Genomic DNA, 17,486 nt, shown 5'->3' on the forward strand with positions numbered 1-17,486 from the left:
CAACTTGCCACATAACACTGTCTACAGTAACTCCTACAAACATGTATGTAGGAAATCCTTGTCCAAGAAAAAAAAAATGAAGAGATAAAACAATCTGTCCATACAAAAGGGAAAAGGCACAATATTTGGTGGACCCTGCTACATGCTGTTCCATGGAAAACTATGCCTTGTAGAGCCCATATGGGCATCGTACTATGAATGAAACCTCAAATGTGGGCCTCGACATTACTCGATTTTCAATAATAGAGGAGGGGAAGATTTATCTTTTCAACTTTATTAGATTTTTTTTTTTTTTTTTTGGGATCTTTTCAACGTTTTCATCTAGTCTTCTAACTGTAACATTCATCCTGGTGCATGAACATCTTATCTAGTGGTGACCTGCCAACCTGTTTCAGCATCTTCAGGACTATTCATTGCTTAATTTCTTGTACTGCAGGTAATTACTTCACCTTACAAGATGCAGTAAAAAGTATTCTTCCTGAATATTTTCCAAACAAATCCTCAACAAATGAGGAATCATCAAGAGATGAAGACGAGAACGAACAGACGGTTCCTTCAGAAGAGAGGAGAAATATTTGAGTGAAAATGTGGAGTCTTGCTATCCATCTGATAATGTTGAAATCAAGCTTGTCCGTATCCAAGGGATTGAACCCAAAATGGAAATACCCTTCTCTTGGGTAGTTGAGAACTTAACGAATCCTGAGCATTATCTTCATCAGGCAGTTGTATAGAAATGTGCAGTTGCATTATCAATGTACAGTTAATCATTTATTTCTTTTTGTTCACGCCCCATTTGAGACATTAAATAAGAACAGTGAACATTAGAAGAACCATGATTGGCTCAAACTCGGCCTTTTGTCCAAAACAGAGCATGATGCACTGCCAACAACCTTTAGAACAGAGTGAAGATATGAAAAGGCAGGGTTAATCCTAGCCTTAACCCATGTATATTGTTTTTGAAATTGAGGGTCAAGGAGCACAAGTGGCCAAACACATGATTAGTTTCGGGTAAGCACAGCACAAGGACAGAGGATCATGTGGTCCTGTGATCCATCAATCTGACATTATCCTCATATCATAAACATCAGGAAAACTTGTACGTGCATATAGTAGGAATGTGTGTGCATGTGTGTGCAAAGTTGGAGCTCCAAAACTAAACAGAAGCAAGAGTAATCAAGAAAAGTAAGCATAAATAATACTCATGATTATCGAAACAAAGTCTGTTATTGACACAAATTCAAGGAACAAACTTGTAAAAACTGGGTAATTCATTTCTCAACATATTCATAAAATTTTGCCCAAATGGGCTAGTGTTGGCTTCTCCACTTCCAAAGCAACTTTGCTGAAGGAGGATTTAGAGGCGTTTACAGGGGATTATTTAGTGAATTCAACACAGAAGTTGCCATTAAGAGGGTCTCAAAAGGATCAAAGCGGAGGAAAAATTCAATAGTAAATGTTAGAAGTGAAAATTATTAGTCATGAGATATATATAGGAATTGGGCTCAAATTATTGGTTGGTGTCAAACAGTGGAATATCATCCGTCAATAAAAAAAAAATCATGTGAATAAGAAGCACTTCAAGTGCAAAAATTCATACGTGCTTGTTTAACCCAAAAAAAGAAGAAGAAGAAAATGGGAGATGTTTAACTCAAATGTGGGCCTCAGTTAACTTTACTGCCACCAACAAGCTTGATAAAATACCTGAACAAAGTTTATTTCTTTCTTCAACCATAAATTGTGAGTTAATCCTAGACCCTTAGTCAAATGCACAGTAAAATTAAGGGTTGTGGTTATTACTCACAAACTGTTATACACAATTTACACCTTCCTGTTTTTTAATTGAAGTCATAATTTTAAATTTTAAAATTGTTGAATGATGTATTTTGTGTTCAATAAGTATTATCTTAAAATTAATACATACATATTTCAAAAAAAATTTAATACCATAAAATTAGTGCACAAAGAGTTGGTAGTCATATGTGTCATTGGAAAATAATAAATGAAAATAACCTCTTTATCACCAACTTGCTCATCTTCTTCCTCTCCCATTCCTATTGGCCTCTCTACTCTCTACTCTCAACTCTCAACTCTCAAGACTCAACTTAACTAAACAAGTCATCAAGTCAATGAACTAACCCCAGATTTAATATTAAAAATTTGAAATTATATTTAGCTGTCCCACTCCCACTTACATAACCATTTTGACCGTTGGAAGTTTATTTCTGTAATTACCCATTTACCCCTAAACATCCCCAAACCGGCATTCTCTGTATCTCTGATATAATAATCCCTTTAGTATTCGGAAACCTCAATCCTAGTCTTTTTCCATTAATTATCTTAGCTTCAGTATTATCTGCTCTTTCGTTTCCAAAAAAGAAAAAAAAATTGCTTGCTTTTCGAAGTTCAAAAGTTCAAACCCTTTGAACACATTCTTTAACACACCACCAAGATTCTAATCATACATCTGTGCTCAAGATTTTAGCCATGTATGACTTGCCACCCGGTGTTGTTTTTGGTCCCACAGACCCAGAAATTGTTCTCTACTATCTTCTCAACAGGGTCAATGGAGAGCCAATGTTTGAGGATTCAATGAATTATATCACTGAATGTGATGTTTATGGGGATCCTAACGCATGGATCAAAGTCTTTCAAGAAACCCAAATGGAGCGTCTCTATTTTTACGCAAAACTGAAGAAGAAGAATCCCAAAGGGAAGCGAATTGAGAGATCTACACACTGTGGAACTTGGAGATGTCAAAAGGATGAACAACTTTTTCTTAACGAAACACAATATGGGTCAAAGAGAAGTTTCACTTTCGTCGCCAAGAATGGCTTCAACGGCATGGGAAGATGGACCATGCATGAATTCCGGCTCGATGGAGTGTATGGAAACACGGCTAATCATGTAAGACTCTTGATTTTCCTGATTTTTTTTAAATATCCATTCTAATGCTCTGTTTCTTGATTTTCTTGATGCCCTGTTTCTTGATTTTCTTTGAAACCTCTCTCTCTCTCTGTCTATATATATGGGGATTGTATCTGTCTCCAAGTTAATAAATTTAGGACAGGATTATGATTTTTGGGTCATGTACTAAAATGGGTTTTCCTTCATTTATTGATTTGTAACTTAGATTTCAGTCACTGAATTTATGTGACTCTACCAGTGAGGTTTTGACCAGTTTTTTCAAGTGGCCAATTTTGATTTGGGAAATGCTAACGATGTTTTGATAGTTTTTTTATTTTCCATAAAAGCGATGTCAAAACTTTCATAAAATGGATTATTAACCAATGCTCTAAGACATTCATTAGCACGACTCTTTTGATTTTTGGGGTTTTAACTTTAACTAATGTTTGTTTGGAACTCCATGGTTTTACTTGTTAGTGGACTCTGGGGGGTCACGTTTTTTAGTTAATGTGATCGAATTTGTGGTCTGGGACTTTTGGACACAGTGTGTGATATAAATTGTTACTTTTTGATAATTAATATTATTTGTTACTGCAATAGTAATTAGCACCCATTTTATTTGGTTTGCAATAATGGTGACCCAGTTTTGGTTTTTAATGATTCTTGCTTAATGTTGCATATTGTTCAAAGTTTTTTTTTTTTTTTTTTGAGAAACATTGTTCAAAGTTATTAATGTGTGTGAGAGAACAACACCGTGGCTTTTTTAATTTACATATTCTAAGAATTGGGTGCTGATGGGTTCTAGCTTCTAAGCATAATGAGTCCGACTTTAATTAAATGCTTATGCTCTCCCATTTTATTTGGTTACAATTATGGTGACCCACTTTTGGTTTTAATGTTTCATATTGTCCAAATTTACTAAATGTTCTTTTAATTCAAAATTTTGTATTTATAAGTTACCTTCTTTGTTTAACATCCTTGCTCTGTTTCTTGTGACAATTGTTATATCACAATTTTTTTTTTTCGCTTTTCAATTAATTATCGTATGGGTCCTAAATCTCATTATTTTTGTTATTGTACAGGATAATTATGTTATTTGTTGCATTTCAAAGAAGGAGTGAGATATATAAGATCAACATTTCTGAAGGCCTCAATGCCTCGTTGAGCAAAAGATGGAGCAACTTCAATTTAATTTTTTAAATAGAAAGTAAAAAAACACTACTTCGACAGTATTTCATTTTTATCATTTCTTAATTTGTACTGATAAAAATATTTCATTTTTATCATTTTCTGAATACATATTTCTTACGGAATTTTTTATATATAATTTTTTTTAAAATTTAGTCATGATTAATTTTGATGATCAATGATATCGTATATGTAGCGTACTTGTGAGGTTCTTAAATGGCATCCTGGTTTGCTTTGCCACTACCTTAATTTTTTTCTCTGGGTTGTTTGGTAACAAGCTCGTGTGTGCATGAGTATAGCTTAACTGAAAAAGATTTTCAATCTCATATCGACGATCCTTTACGTTATGGGTGTGAATGTAGATCCAAATGTTACAAACAATAAATGGAATTGGAATTGGGTTTTAATTATAAAACAATAATAAATAAAAAATTTATGGGTTGTAGACTTGTATTAGATGAGAATTAATTAAAATTTTTTATTATAAATAAATGATAGAAATAAAATTCGAAAAGATTCTGGTGGCAATACTTCACCTTCCCCACTTCCTAAATGTAATGTAACGTTTGCAATGATGCACATATATAGGAGGGACACACTAGGAAGCCTACAACTAGATGTAACTCGAGAAAATATCCCTAGACAAATGTGTTGGAGAGAAATTCTCAAAGAAATAGAAGTGTTTTGGTGATTCATACGGTCTCATAGGATTCATGACTTTTTTTTATAAGAAACCTTGTCTTGAAACCAACTTAAGGTATTCCTTCTTGTTATGTTGTTGGGTGTAGGACAAGGGTGTTGCACTAAAAAAAAAGGACAAGGGACTAAAAGAAACACTCGAGGGAATAGTAAGCTTTGGAGATCATTGTTAGCGTAAAAAAACATATAAAAAAAAGTGTATTGGAGAAAAGTGCCCTTAAACTAGAACTGTCAAACTGTTCGGGTCAAATGGGTTTGGGTTTGGCCCGATTGGGTACGGGACAAATTGGGTATGGATCAGAAATTCATTAGACTAAAATGGGTTGCTATTACAATGACCCTTACTTTGTGTTTGATGTTAGGAAGACACTTAGGATTAGTGTTCCTTGATGAGAGATTTTGATTCTTGATGATTGAATGATAGAATTTGGGGTTTATGTACTATGAGTGTGTATGAAATTTTCAATTTCAGCTAAATAAGTCGTTCCCAAACAAATCTTACACATGCATTAAGTGGCAGTAAATTGCTAACTCTGAAAATGCATGAAACGTGTCTTAGACAGACTTTGAGCTAAGTATGCCGTATCTGTGGCTTGCATCTATCTGTGCCAGCAAATTCCTCTCAATCTCAAGGGAGTACTGGCTGGCTTACTGACACAAGTGCATTTGACCACTTCACACCCAATCTGTCTACTCTACAGCAGCACCAACTAATGGTACTAAGACAGTCACTCTGGGAAATGGTTTTGAACTTCCAATTACTCATGTAGGCAATGCCGCAATGGTGAGTTTCATACTCATAAGTTTCTCCTGAAAAACATACTTAGCTTACCTTACTTAGCTTCTAATCTTTTGTCTATTAATAAGTTGTGCAATCAAAATAAATGGTTATTGGTTATCAGTTATCAGTTATCAATTCCGGATTTACCTTTAGGGAGAATCGTTTACAAAGGCCCGAGTAAGGATGGAGCTAGTCAATTCCTTCAGTTGCTTCTTTGAACTCTTTTACTGCATATTCTACTTACAGCACCTCACCTAAGCATAATAGTTTGTAATTCTACTACTCAAAATCAATTCTTATTGTGGCACAATTGATTTGGTCATCCTAGTTCTAAGACTTTGCATTCTGCTTTGATCAATGTACATGAATTTGTGTCTTTGTCTCATGTTGGTATTGTTTGTTCCACTAGTAAATATTGTGCAAGTGCAAAGATGCCCAGAATCCCACTGAACAAACATGAAATGTCATCAATTTTCCCTCTGAATTGATTCACAGTGATGTTTGGTGTCCTGAACCCATTACTTCTCCTCTTAGTTTTAGGTATTATGTGATATTTGTGGATTGACTCATGGATATTTGTGCATTTTTAAAACTCTAATTGAAACTCAATTCTCTACTAAAATCCAAATTCTAGGAACTGATGGTGTGGTGAATACACTAACACTGAGTTTTAATCTTACTGTTCTACCCATGCCCTCATATTCCTCAACCAAGGAAGCATGGAGATAATTACGAGTTTGGATACAACATGGGTACGTGAGCAATTTTTGAAAAAAATATAATATGACATGGCGGGCATAACACCGATACAATAAGAGTATGACACCAATACGACACTAGTACAACCTCAAATAAAATGTCGATCATATTTCTAAGAAAAAGTATAGGCATATATTGTAGAGACTAGTCTTGCTTTGCTTTACAAGTCTCACTTACATTAGCGGCTCCGCATTGAGTCCAGGGTGGTCACAAGACCACCTGAACTGACCACCCTAACTTAGAAAAAAAAAATTGAGATTTAAAAATTTTATGATTTTCTTATCTTAAAAAAAATTTGTGACCAACCTAATTTTTTTTAGGCCCTAACATAATTAAACTTTGGACAAAATTTAGCAACAAACTTGGTTGTAGACTAAAGCTACAACTGTACTCATATGGAGCGTCTCTATTTTTACGCAAAACTGAAGAAGAAGAATCCCAAAGGGAAGCGACTTGAGAGATCTACACACTGTGGAACTTGGAGATGTCAGAAGGATGAACAACTTTTTCTTAACGAAACACAATATGGGTCAAAGAGATGTTTCACTTTCGTCGCCAAGAATGGCTTCAACGGCATGGGAAGATGGACCATGCATGAATTCCGGCTCGACGGAGTGTATGGAAACACGGCTAATCATGTAAGACTCTTGATTTTCCTGATTTTTTTTTAATATCCTTTCTAATGCTCTGTTTCTTGATTTTCTTGATGCTCTGTTTCTTGATTTTCTTTGAAACCTCTCTCTGTGTCTATATATATGGGTATTGTATCTGTCTCCAAGTTAATAAATTTAGGACAGGATTATGATTTTTGGGTCATGTACTAAAATGGGGTTTCCTTAATTTATTGATTTGTAACTTAGATCTCAGTCACTGAATTTATGTGACTCTACCAGTTGAGGTTTTGACCTGTTTTTTCAAGTGGCCAATTTTTAATTTTGGGGGTTTAACTTTAACTAATGTTTGTTTGTAACTCCATGATTTTACTTGTTAGTGGACTCTGGGGGTTATGGAATGTAGTTGTTGTTGTCCAATTTGTGGTCTGGGACTGTTGGACACACTGTGTGATATTAATTGTTACTTTTTGATAATCAATATTAATTGTTACTCTAATACTAATTAGCACCCATTTTATTTGGTTTGCACTAATGGTGACCCAATTTTGGTTTTTAATGACGCTTGCCTAATGTTGCATATTGTTCAAAGTTATTATTGGATCAGATTAATGTGTGTGAGAGAAAAACACCATGGCTTCTTTACTGCACGCAAATATTAGTGTGAAATTTAACATATTCTGGGACCAAATTTACTGAATGTTCTTTTAATTCAAATTTTGTATTTTATAAATTACCTTCTTTGCTTAACATCCGTGCTTTGTTTCTTGAGACAATTGTTATATCACACATTTTTTTCCCTTTTTAATTAATCATCGTATGGTTTTCATTTTAAACGTATTCGGCTAAATCTCATCATTTTTGTTGTTGTTACAGGATAATTACGTTATTTGTTGCATTTCAAAGGAGTGGGATATAAAAGATCAACATTTCTGAAGGCCTCGTTGAGCAAAAGATGGAGCAACTTCAATTTAATTTTTTTTTATTAGAAAGTATAAAAACACAACTTTTTGACAGTATCTTATTTTTATCATTTCTTAATTAGTATTGATAAAAATATTTCATTTTTATCATTTTTTGAATATGTATTTTTTACAAATTTTTTTTATATATAATTTTTAAGAAAATTTAGTCGTGATTAATTGTGATGATATCATATGGGAATGGGATCAATGATATCCTGGTTTGCTTTGCCACAATCTTAATTTTTTTCCTTTGGGTTGTTTGGTAAAAAGCTCGTGTGTGCACGAGTAGCTTGACTGAAAAGGATTTTCAAACTCATCTTGACAGTCCTTTACATTCGGAGTGTAAATGATCCAAAAGTTACAACAATAGATGGAAATTGAATTGGGTTTTAATTATAAATAATAATAAATAAAGAATTTATAGGTTGTAGTTGTAGACTTGTATTTGAAGAGAATTAAATTTTTTATTTTTATTTTTATAAACAAATGATAGAAATGAATATCAAAAAGATTGTCGTGGCAATATTTAACCTTCCCCACTTCCGAAATGAATGTAACGTTTGCAATGATGCACATAAATAGGAGGGACATGCTAGGAAGCCTACAACTAGATGTAACTCGAGAGAATATTCCTAGACAAATGTGTTGGAGAGAATTTCTCAAAGAAATAAGGAGTTGTTTTGGTGATTCATACGGTCTCATAGGATTCAAGACTTTTTTTATTAGAAATCTTATCTTGAAAGCAACCTAAGGGATTCCTGTTGTTGGGTGCAGCTTAGTCCAGGCCATATGTGTCTCATCTGCAAAACAAAGTTAACAACAGGCAACGATGTAAGTTTTTCAACTATACTATACATATTTGAAGGGTTTTAAAGACTACCATGTTGTGAGAGAAAGGAGTGTACCTGTGAAGGAAAGGGAGTAGAGAATGTAGAAGAAGAATTTAACTAAGGAAGTTGGCATCTTGTTCTTAATTTGTTTTGGATAGGAATTGATTGCTTGCACTTTTGTGTTTTGAGAAAGTGATCGTAATAGGGAGAGTGAGAGTGGTGAAGTGGTTTCCTTCTTTTTCGCTACCATGAAAGTATCATGATACATCAGTAGCAAAAAGCAAACTGCATGATTTTTTTTTAAATTAATTATATTTCTAATTGGGAGCAGTTTTTTTTTTTTTTCTTTCCATAAAAAGTATAGACTTATAGGTTTTAAAAAAAAAAGTGAATTTTTTTTAAAACATGAGTTTAGGGGGTCATTCTACTATACCCTTCTCTTTATTTTTGGGGTACGGTACCCACTCTAATCTTAACCTTTCATATTACTTCCCTTTAATCCTGGTCGTTAATTAATTTTAGTGTGGATACAAGTTACCGGCTAATCTGGTTAGCGTATAAAAACAAAAAACAAAAAAAAAACAAAAAATCGAAGAGGTCTCAAGTTCTGTTGAAAGAGAACCTTGAGAGGCGATGTGCCACAGCTGATGCCTATCTCTACTACACAACAGCCGCCACCGCAAACCTTCCACCATTACTATCAGTAAGAATTTTTATGGGCAATTGAGAAACTGTGTTTCTTTTTATTTGATTTGGGTTTTACTTTTGGTTAGATTTGATTCAGTATTTCATATTCTAGGTTTTGTGTAAGATTTGTGCATTTATTTTTAATTTTTGGGTTAATTTGTTTTGGGTATTTCGCCTTTCAATTTCCTCGTATGCCCTCACTACCTATTCCTTCATCGAGCTTGCTGAAAATTTTGTTCCCAAAAACCATGTCTCAAGGAGAGAGACTTGAAAGGCGACTGTTTTGACAAATTAGTTTTATTCCTCTTGTACTGGTTTCGTATTTCGGTGCCAAATATGTAAGTATCATCAACTTAAAGCATTGTAGTTTCAAATTTCTAATTTTGGATTTGATTTTATTTTTTAAGGCACGCTTGGTGAGAAATTCGTCCTGAAAGTATGTTTCACCATTGCTAGTTATCTTGTCTATCCATCCTATCTTTTGTTTTCCTCTCATATATGTGGTTTCAACATCTTGTACTGTAATCTATATAATATTAAATCTTCAAGCTATAAATTACATACAATGATGAGTCTTTATAATAACTTGGGGCTCTATTCAATAGATTAAGAGCTTCTAATATGAGAGATAAACAAATCTAAAATATAATTCAAGTTCTTCTTTCTACCTATCAAAAATTAAATGCTTCTTTCTATGACAATGTGGCAACTATGTTTTAGCTTGGACATGCCATACACAATTACAAATTAAGCATACAGTTCAACTTGCTCTTAAGCAAATTTGAAAGATGCCCACCTTTATAGTTTGTACATTTATCCCTGCACACACAAATGTAATAGCCCGCAAATCAAATACTTTGGAAGTCCAGGAGAGTCAAACTTAAGTTTTGGTTTTTAAGCAAAGTCACCCAACAGTTCTCCCTTTGTGGGCTTTTAAAAGGAGCATAATCATGATCTTGTACCTCATGAACAAGCTCACATGTTGCCCTCACAAAGAAAAGTAACTGCTACCCAAGCCATTGAAGTGGATATGGCCTGTAAGTATGGGATTCAACAGAAACTTTATGAGTAGTCAAGTAGAGGTTCAAGAAAATTTGGGTTATCTTTTATTAGATTATAACAACTATTTGTGTTCAAGGAGGAGAAATGCTATGACAGAGGAAAATGCAGGAGGCTTGCTGATTTATTTTCAGAAGCAACAAGCTAAGAACCCTTCATTCCTTTATTCGATGCAAAGGATATTGAAGATGCAAATGTACTTAAAGATAAAGATGGCAATAATGAATTAATTATTGTAGATAATTTGAACAACCTAATTTAAATGGGCTGAAGAAAAGGATTATGCTCCTGGTGGTAAACATCAGATCAAGAGTTGTCATGAGAAAAGTTCAAAGAAAGAAAAAGGTGGAAGTAACCAGTTGTCTACCCCAAATACTGTTCCTGGCAGCTAGGTTTTGCTTTAGCCATCCCTAAATACCTTTCCTCTTGCCTATATAGTTAGTTGTTCATATAGTGGCTGCATTAATTTATTTTTTTTTACTTTAATGTGCAGAGTTCAAGTTCCCAGCCGTCAAATTTGGTTCATTCCTTGTCATATCAGCATCCGCTATATATGACCATTGGCAAGCACCCTTCCTTAATCCACAAATGGAAGTATGGTAGAAAGGATTTAGTCCCATTATGGTTATTTTAAATTATATCCTAAAGTCACTTGCTTTTTGCTCTTTTGACATAATGTTTACAAGTTCTCGAGAGAGTACTAACTTACTAATGCTAGTTATTCATTAGCACCTGACCTAATTATAGGTCCAAAAACAATTTTCCATGCCAAAACAATCATCAAGCTTTTGTATGAGCAACAGATCCAACCAATTTTTTTCCTTTTAGGTTTGTATTATTAGTTTACTCTGTTCGTATATATTATTTATTTTTATTTATTTCCTCTCAATGTTATAATTTATAATTTCTTGTGATTTCTACATTCTCGTCGTAGTTCTGTGTATATATATGGTTAAATTAGAGGAGATTAGTTAAGTTTGTTCCCATGGAATGCAAATAGAGGAATAAAATGTCTTGGTGCTTGATTTTGATGCACAGGGTTATGTGTCATTGGCGGTTGTAAGATGAGACATTGTAGGCTATTTTATTTTTTATTGTAGAAATTGTGTAATGTGGGAAGTAGATTAGGTATATTCTGCGAATTTCAAAGAATCATCCCAAAGGAGTAGGAACTCACTTTCCATTTTGTAGGAATGCATATTTTTGGCAAAGAATGTATGCCCTTGTGGTGACATATATAATTGAAGTCATCAAATTCCATTTCATTGAATTTAATTTCCAAAAACCAAACCATTCTTGGACCTAAAAATTTGAACAATCTTCATTTCGTCACATTATTGCTGTTATTTTTTAATAAATTTCCTTCCTAGACTTCCAGGTTGGCTTCTCAAAAAAAAGAAGTTTGCAACGTTATAGTTCTGTCAACTTTAGGATCCCAATTATGATCTGTCTTCCCATAGATATGTGTGTGTGTGTGTGTGTGTGTGTGTATTCTCAAGCTTTGTGTCTAAGTTTCCCCAACTTGGCAGGTAGTTTGACAGTAAATTGTGCTTTAGTCGTTGAAGTTTTGATTCAAAGTTTAATAACTTGGGTTTTGCTTTGTGAAGGATCTTCTTTGTCATCATATTCCTGGTGATAACCAATTGATTTTCTTAATGTGAAAATTGATTTGTTAATATGTTCCTTGGTTTAAACTTGGAGTGTGTATAATCTTAACATTGATCTCTACATATTAGATTTTTAAATATATTTTATTTTATTTTTAATTTTGGAAATGCATAGGAGATATTTGTAAATTATCTGTTAGAAACTTTAAAGTGATGTTAAGCTATTTTATATGCATGTTATGCAGTCTTAAAGGTGATTCGTCAGATTGAGAAATGCACCAGATTGCAGGAGCTCTCAAAAGTTTACTATGCTCCTATTAGACCCTTGGAATGGTAAGTCAGGGAAATCTTGGACTGCCCTGGCAAAACCTCCTACACCATGTCTAATTAATAACTCTTTTTTTTATTCCAACTGGTCAATTGCAGTTTTGGCCTTAGGGAATGCAAGAATCAGGTTTGGCCGCCTTAGGGAATGCAAGAATTAGGTTTGGCCCTAGGAAAAAATATGTTGAAGTATGGACTATGGAATAGACTTGTCATGAGTCATGACTATGACATTATTTTTGCCTTATATTGTTGCTATTGTATAATCAAATCACAGAGCAAGTTGTTGCATCTTTATGTCGGAGTTAATCTTGTCTTGATGAATATATAAATTTTTTTTTTTTTTTTTTTTTTTTTTTGCAGATAACATATTGTGAATGAGTTCTATATATGAATCACTAGAACTCGGTCCTGTACTCAGTCTTAAAGGCTTGCTTAAAGGCTTGAGTTTCTTAAGCAATCTCGAGTCTTTAAGACTTAAACTCGATACATGAATATATGGGAAACGAAAAGTCTCCCCCAAGAAGATGCATTCTATAGCCTTAATTTTCCTATACAATATTTTCCTTTTACTTGAAAAAATCATAAAGAATGATGTATTCATGTGACCAAATCCAATCTGGTCATAGAAATATAATTACAAAGTTAAAAAATGATAATGATATATGTGGATTTCAATTTTTCTATTCCAAACAGTAAGTAAAATTGATAATATACAAATGAGTCAACTCGTGTTAGGGATATTTGTTCCTTAATATTTTTTTGTATGTGAAGCTGTTTCTCTGCTGTGGTTTTGTGTTTTTAATTGTGTTCCTTTGATAAATAATATTACTTACTAATTGTTTTTAAAAAAAGAATAAATCTTCATTCATTGGAATAATATCGCTTTCATATAGACACTCATCATTGACACAATTTTTATCATACCGCAATGAAAACTTGTTTCCATAAGTAGTTGTGAGATTTTTTTTTTTTTATTTTTTTTTATGGACCTTTATTATATCTGTACATATCTATTCTATTTACTTTGGTTAAGTTTACTACTTATAAACATTTAGTGTCAGTCAACTATTTGCATTTAAAGTTGATAGCAAATTATTATCTCATCCCTAACTTTACAACAACAACAACAAAAAATCCTTGATCCCATGAATCAATGGTTGGATTCCTCATCTCTTACTAAGGAGGAAATTTAATGATCACTGATTAAGTTACGTGATCATTAATAATCATAGAGAAACTTGGATCCCAATTAGAAATTAGAATTTGGAATATACTAATATACCTTTCTAGCTAGCTCTTCGAAAGGGTGATAGACTTTGCTTCTTGTTGAAACAACATGTTACTAGATATTTTTAAATTAAAATAGTTTTATATCTTGACTCCCAGCTTTGCCCGAATTTAATCCAACTTGTATACTTTAAAAAAAAAAAAAATTATGAAGATGCAAAATTAAGCACAGAAAGAGTCAAGAGAAGGGTACAATCTAAAATAAATTTAGGTATAATCTTGAATAAATTAGTTATGTCAGCAAGACAGATGTGACATGACAAAACCTACTTCTTAATCATTATAATATGTTGTCTGATTAGATAGAAGCATCTTGGTGAATATGGCACTTTAGTGAAGGATATGACCATCCACAAATAACAAATATTATTTCCATTTTATAGTAGTGACACAGGTTATTGTATAAAAATAAAATAAAATAAAAATAAATAAAAACGTTGATCATCTATGTTGTCTAGGACAAAGTTTGCAAAGAAAAAGTTTGCAATTCCCACAGCTTTCAATTGTGATTTTTTTTTTTTCAAATGTATGTTATTGCTTACCTTGTTTTTATTTCATGTTATATTAAGATAGGAGTATGGGGAGAGTGGAAAATATTGAAGAGCAGGGTGCTGTCCAAGTTCCCCCCCCCGGAAAAGACCTGTTGGACCATTTTTAATTTATTAGTAAGATTCATTTTCATTATATATTTCCTATTGTTATATTTAAAATAATATGTTTCATTAAATTTGGATTTTCAGTAAAAAGCAATTGGAATTAATGAAATCTAAGGGCATTTTTGATAAGATAAGCACAACTGTAAGTGAATAATATTTATAGTTTTTAGATTATTGTTATTGTTTAGTTGACATGACATATCTATTACAGGTTAAGAAGGAGATTAGAGAAAAGTGGATGAATCTTGATGAAGACTCTAAATTAGAGTACAAGAAGGAAGCGCGTGAGAATTTTGAAAAGTATGCTAATTTGTCACATAATATTCCTCACAAAGCACGTAAAGTAAGTATTTACCTATGAAACTTTTAGCATTCAGGATTATGTATTAAATTTCATAATGAAACCCTTTTTATTCATTATATAATGCAGGTTTCATTATATACTCGGTGTGCCCCTAATCGTGTTCATTTGATGGTTTCAAACTTAAATGAAAGACAAAGATTTGTTATTTGAGAAATGGGATTTGGTAGTATGTTGGATTTAAGGTCTATACAGTTGAATAGAGATTTTTGCAAATGTTTAGTTGATCATTTTGACCACAATTCTTGTGCATTGGATATTTGTGGAAGGAGGTTACCAATATCCACTAAAGATGTAGAATTTATTCTAGGAGTAAAATCAAGTGGGGTAGATGTGTCTATTGTTGCAAGCGCTGAAGAGATAAATCATATATGCCAACAACATGGATTAAATGTGGTAGGGGATATACCAATTAACCTCTTAGAGGGTAAGTTGAAGGAGATGAAAACATCAGGAAAAGAATTTGTTGGTTGTTTTGTGCTGTTTGTATTGGGTACTTTATTATGTCCCAATCCTAAACCTTATATCAAACGGTCCTTTATCTCAATTCTCCTTAATATTGATGAGTTCAAAAGCTTGAATTGGGCGAAGTTGGTGTTGGATTTTCTTATTCGAGGTGTGTGCAAATATAAAGAAAAGAATCGTGTTGGCGTTAGTGGTTGCTTGCTATTTTTAATGGTAATTTGTAGAAAATAATTACTTTCAAGAATATGATTTTCTTTTTTATCAAATTTGTATGACTCTTTTGACTAAATTTCTATGACATACATATTGCAGTTGTTTTATTTTGAGCATGTCAATGTTGAAACGAATATTGAACATGTGTCCAAATAACCTCAACCACGTATCTGTTATTGGGGGAAAACAGAAGTTAACCAAAGGATGCTTAAATTACATTTAATTGGAAGTTTTGACAGTCCTAAGGTAATAATTGACTTTTGTTAATGTTTGACTATTTATTGCTAATTCCAGAAATCCAAACAAGAAAACTCATTCATCAAGCTAATCAAAACTGAAACAAAATGTTATTCATCAAACAAAATCTCATCCCTCTCACCCCAAAATCAGTGAGCAAACAAGAGGAAAAAAAAACCCACATAGAAAAGAAAATAAATTAAGGAGAAAGAGAGGGTACCCGATGGCCACCAGCGTTGGTGATGTCGTTGAGAAGCACCGCCAGAGATGGTGGTGTTGGGGCAGGCAAAAGCTTGGCCACGGCTGGACTTGAGAGAACGAGAAAAGAGAGGGGCCTTAAGAGTAGAGAAGGTTAGACCGGCAAGCACCGCCGGTGGTGGTCGGTGGGCTTCGGAGGCTTCCAGTTGTAGTCATGGTTATGGAGATTAAACTTGTTGGAAGAGAGAAAAGTTTTGAAAATTGGATTTGGTGAATCTGAAGACAATAGAAAGGGGAGAGATGAAGAAAGGTAGCCCAACACTAGGTGAGACACGAATCGATGACGTGGTAGCTAGTTACAACTGTTGGATTAAACCAAAGGCTGAGATTATGAATCCAATTTTTCTTATATGAAAGAGCAAAACGGTGGTACTACTCAATAGGGACTTCCATAAAAGTGCACTGACATGTGATATTAGTGTTGTATAATGTGAGGATAGTACCATCAAATGTGAAGAAAAATAAAAAAGAGAATTATGAATGTGATAAAAGTACAGTCACATGTGATGTTGGTATTATGCAATGTGAGGCTGGTACCATAAAATGTGAGAAAAAAAACAAGGGAACCACCGAACATGATAAAAGTACAGTCACATGTGATGTTAGTACAGTCAAATGTGATGTTAGTATAGTCACATGTGATGTTGGTATTACGAAATGTGAGGCTGGTACTATAAAATGTGATAAAAAAAATAAGGGAACCATCAAATATAACAAAAAAAATAGTCACAGGTAATGTTGGTACTGCGCAATGTGAGGATGGTACTATAAAATGTGAGAAAAAAAATAAGGGAACTACCGAATGTGACAAAAGTGCAGTCACGTGTGATGTTGGTACTGCACAATGTGAGGATGATACCATAAAATGTGAGAAAAAAAAATGGAACCATCGAATGTGACAAAAGTACAGTCACATGTGATGTTAGTACTGCACAGTGTGAGGATGTTACTATAAAATGTGAGAAAAAAAATAAGGGAACCATCGAATGTGACAAAAGTATAGTCAAATATGATGTTGGTACTGCACAATGTGAGGATGGTACCATAAAATGTGAGAAAAAAAAAAAGGAACCACCGAATGTAACAAAAGTACAGTCACATGTAATGTTGGTACTGCGCAATGTGAGGATGATACTATAAAATATGAGAAAAAAAATAAGGAAACCATCGAATGTGACAAAAGTACAGTCACATGTGATGTTGGTACTGCGTAATGTGAAGATAGTACCATCAAATGTGAGAAAAAAATAAAGAAACCATCGAATGTGACAAAAGTATAATCACATGTGATGATGGTACTGCGCAATGTGAGGATGGTACCATCAAATGTGAGGGGAAAAAAAAAGGGAACCATCGAATATGACAAAAGTACAGTCACATGTGATGTTGGTACTGCACAATGTGAAGACGGTACTATCAAATGTGAGAAAAAATAAGGGAACTACCGAATGTGACAAAAGTACAGTTACATGTGACATTAGTACTACACAATATGAGGATGGTACCATCAAATGTGATATTTTGGTAACTTGGTATAGCAGGTTGACTACTAGTAGGTACCATACCCCCCAAAAAAAAGGGGGGGTACGCTA

At 33.5% G+C, this 17,486-nt stretch overlaps 1 long non-coding RNA gene across 1 annotated transcript; it reads left to right on the top strand.

Moving 5' to 3' along the window:
- Nucleotides 1–11,455: 11,455 nt before the first annotated feature.
- Nucleotides 11,456–12,709, top strand: LOC142614578 (uncharacterized). The gene is made up of 2 exons (XR_012840474.1): nt 11,456–12,423; nt 12,517–12,709. It is a non-coding gene; the product is annotated as an uncharacterized LOC142614578 (long non-coding RNA).
- Nucleotides 12,710–17,486: the final 4,777 nt, after the last annotated feature.

This window comes from Castanea sativa, chromosome 11, assembly GCF_040712315.1.
Source record: "Castanea sativa cultivar Marrone di Chiusa Pesio chromosome 11, ASM4071231v1".
Classification (NCBI taxonomy): Eukaryota; Viridiplantae; Streptophyta; class Magnoliopsida; order Fagales; family Fagaceae; genus Castanea; species Castanea sativa.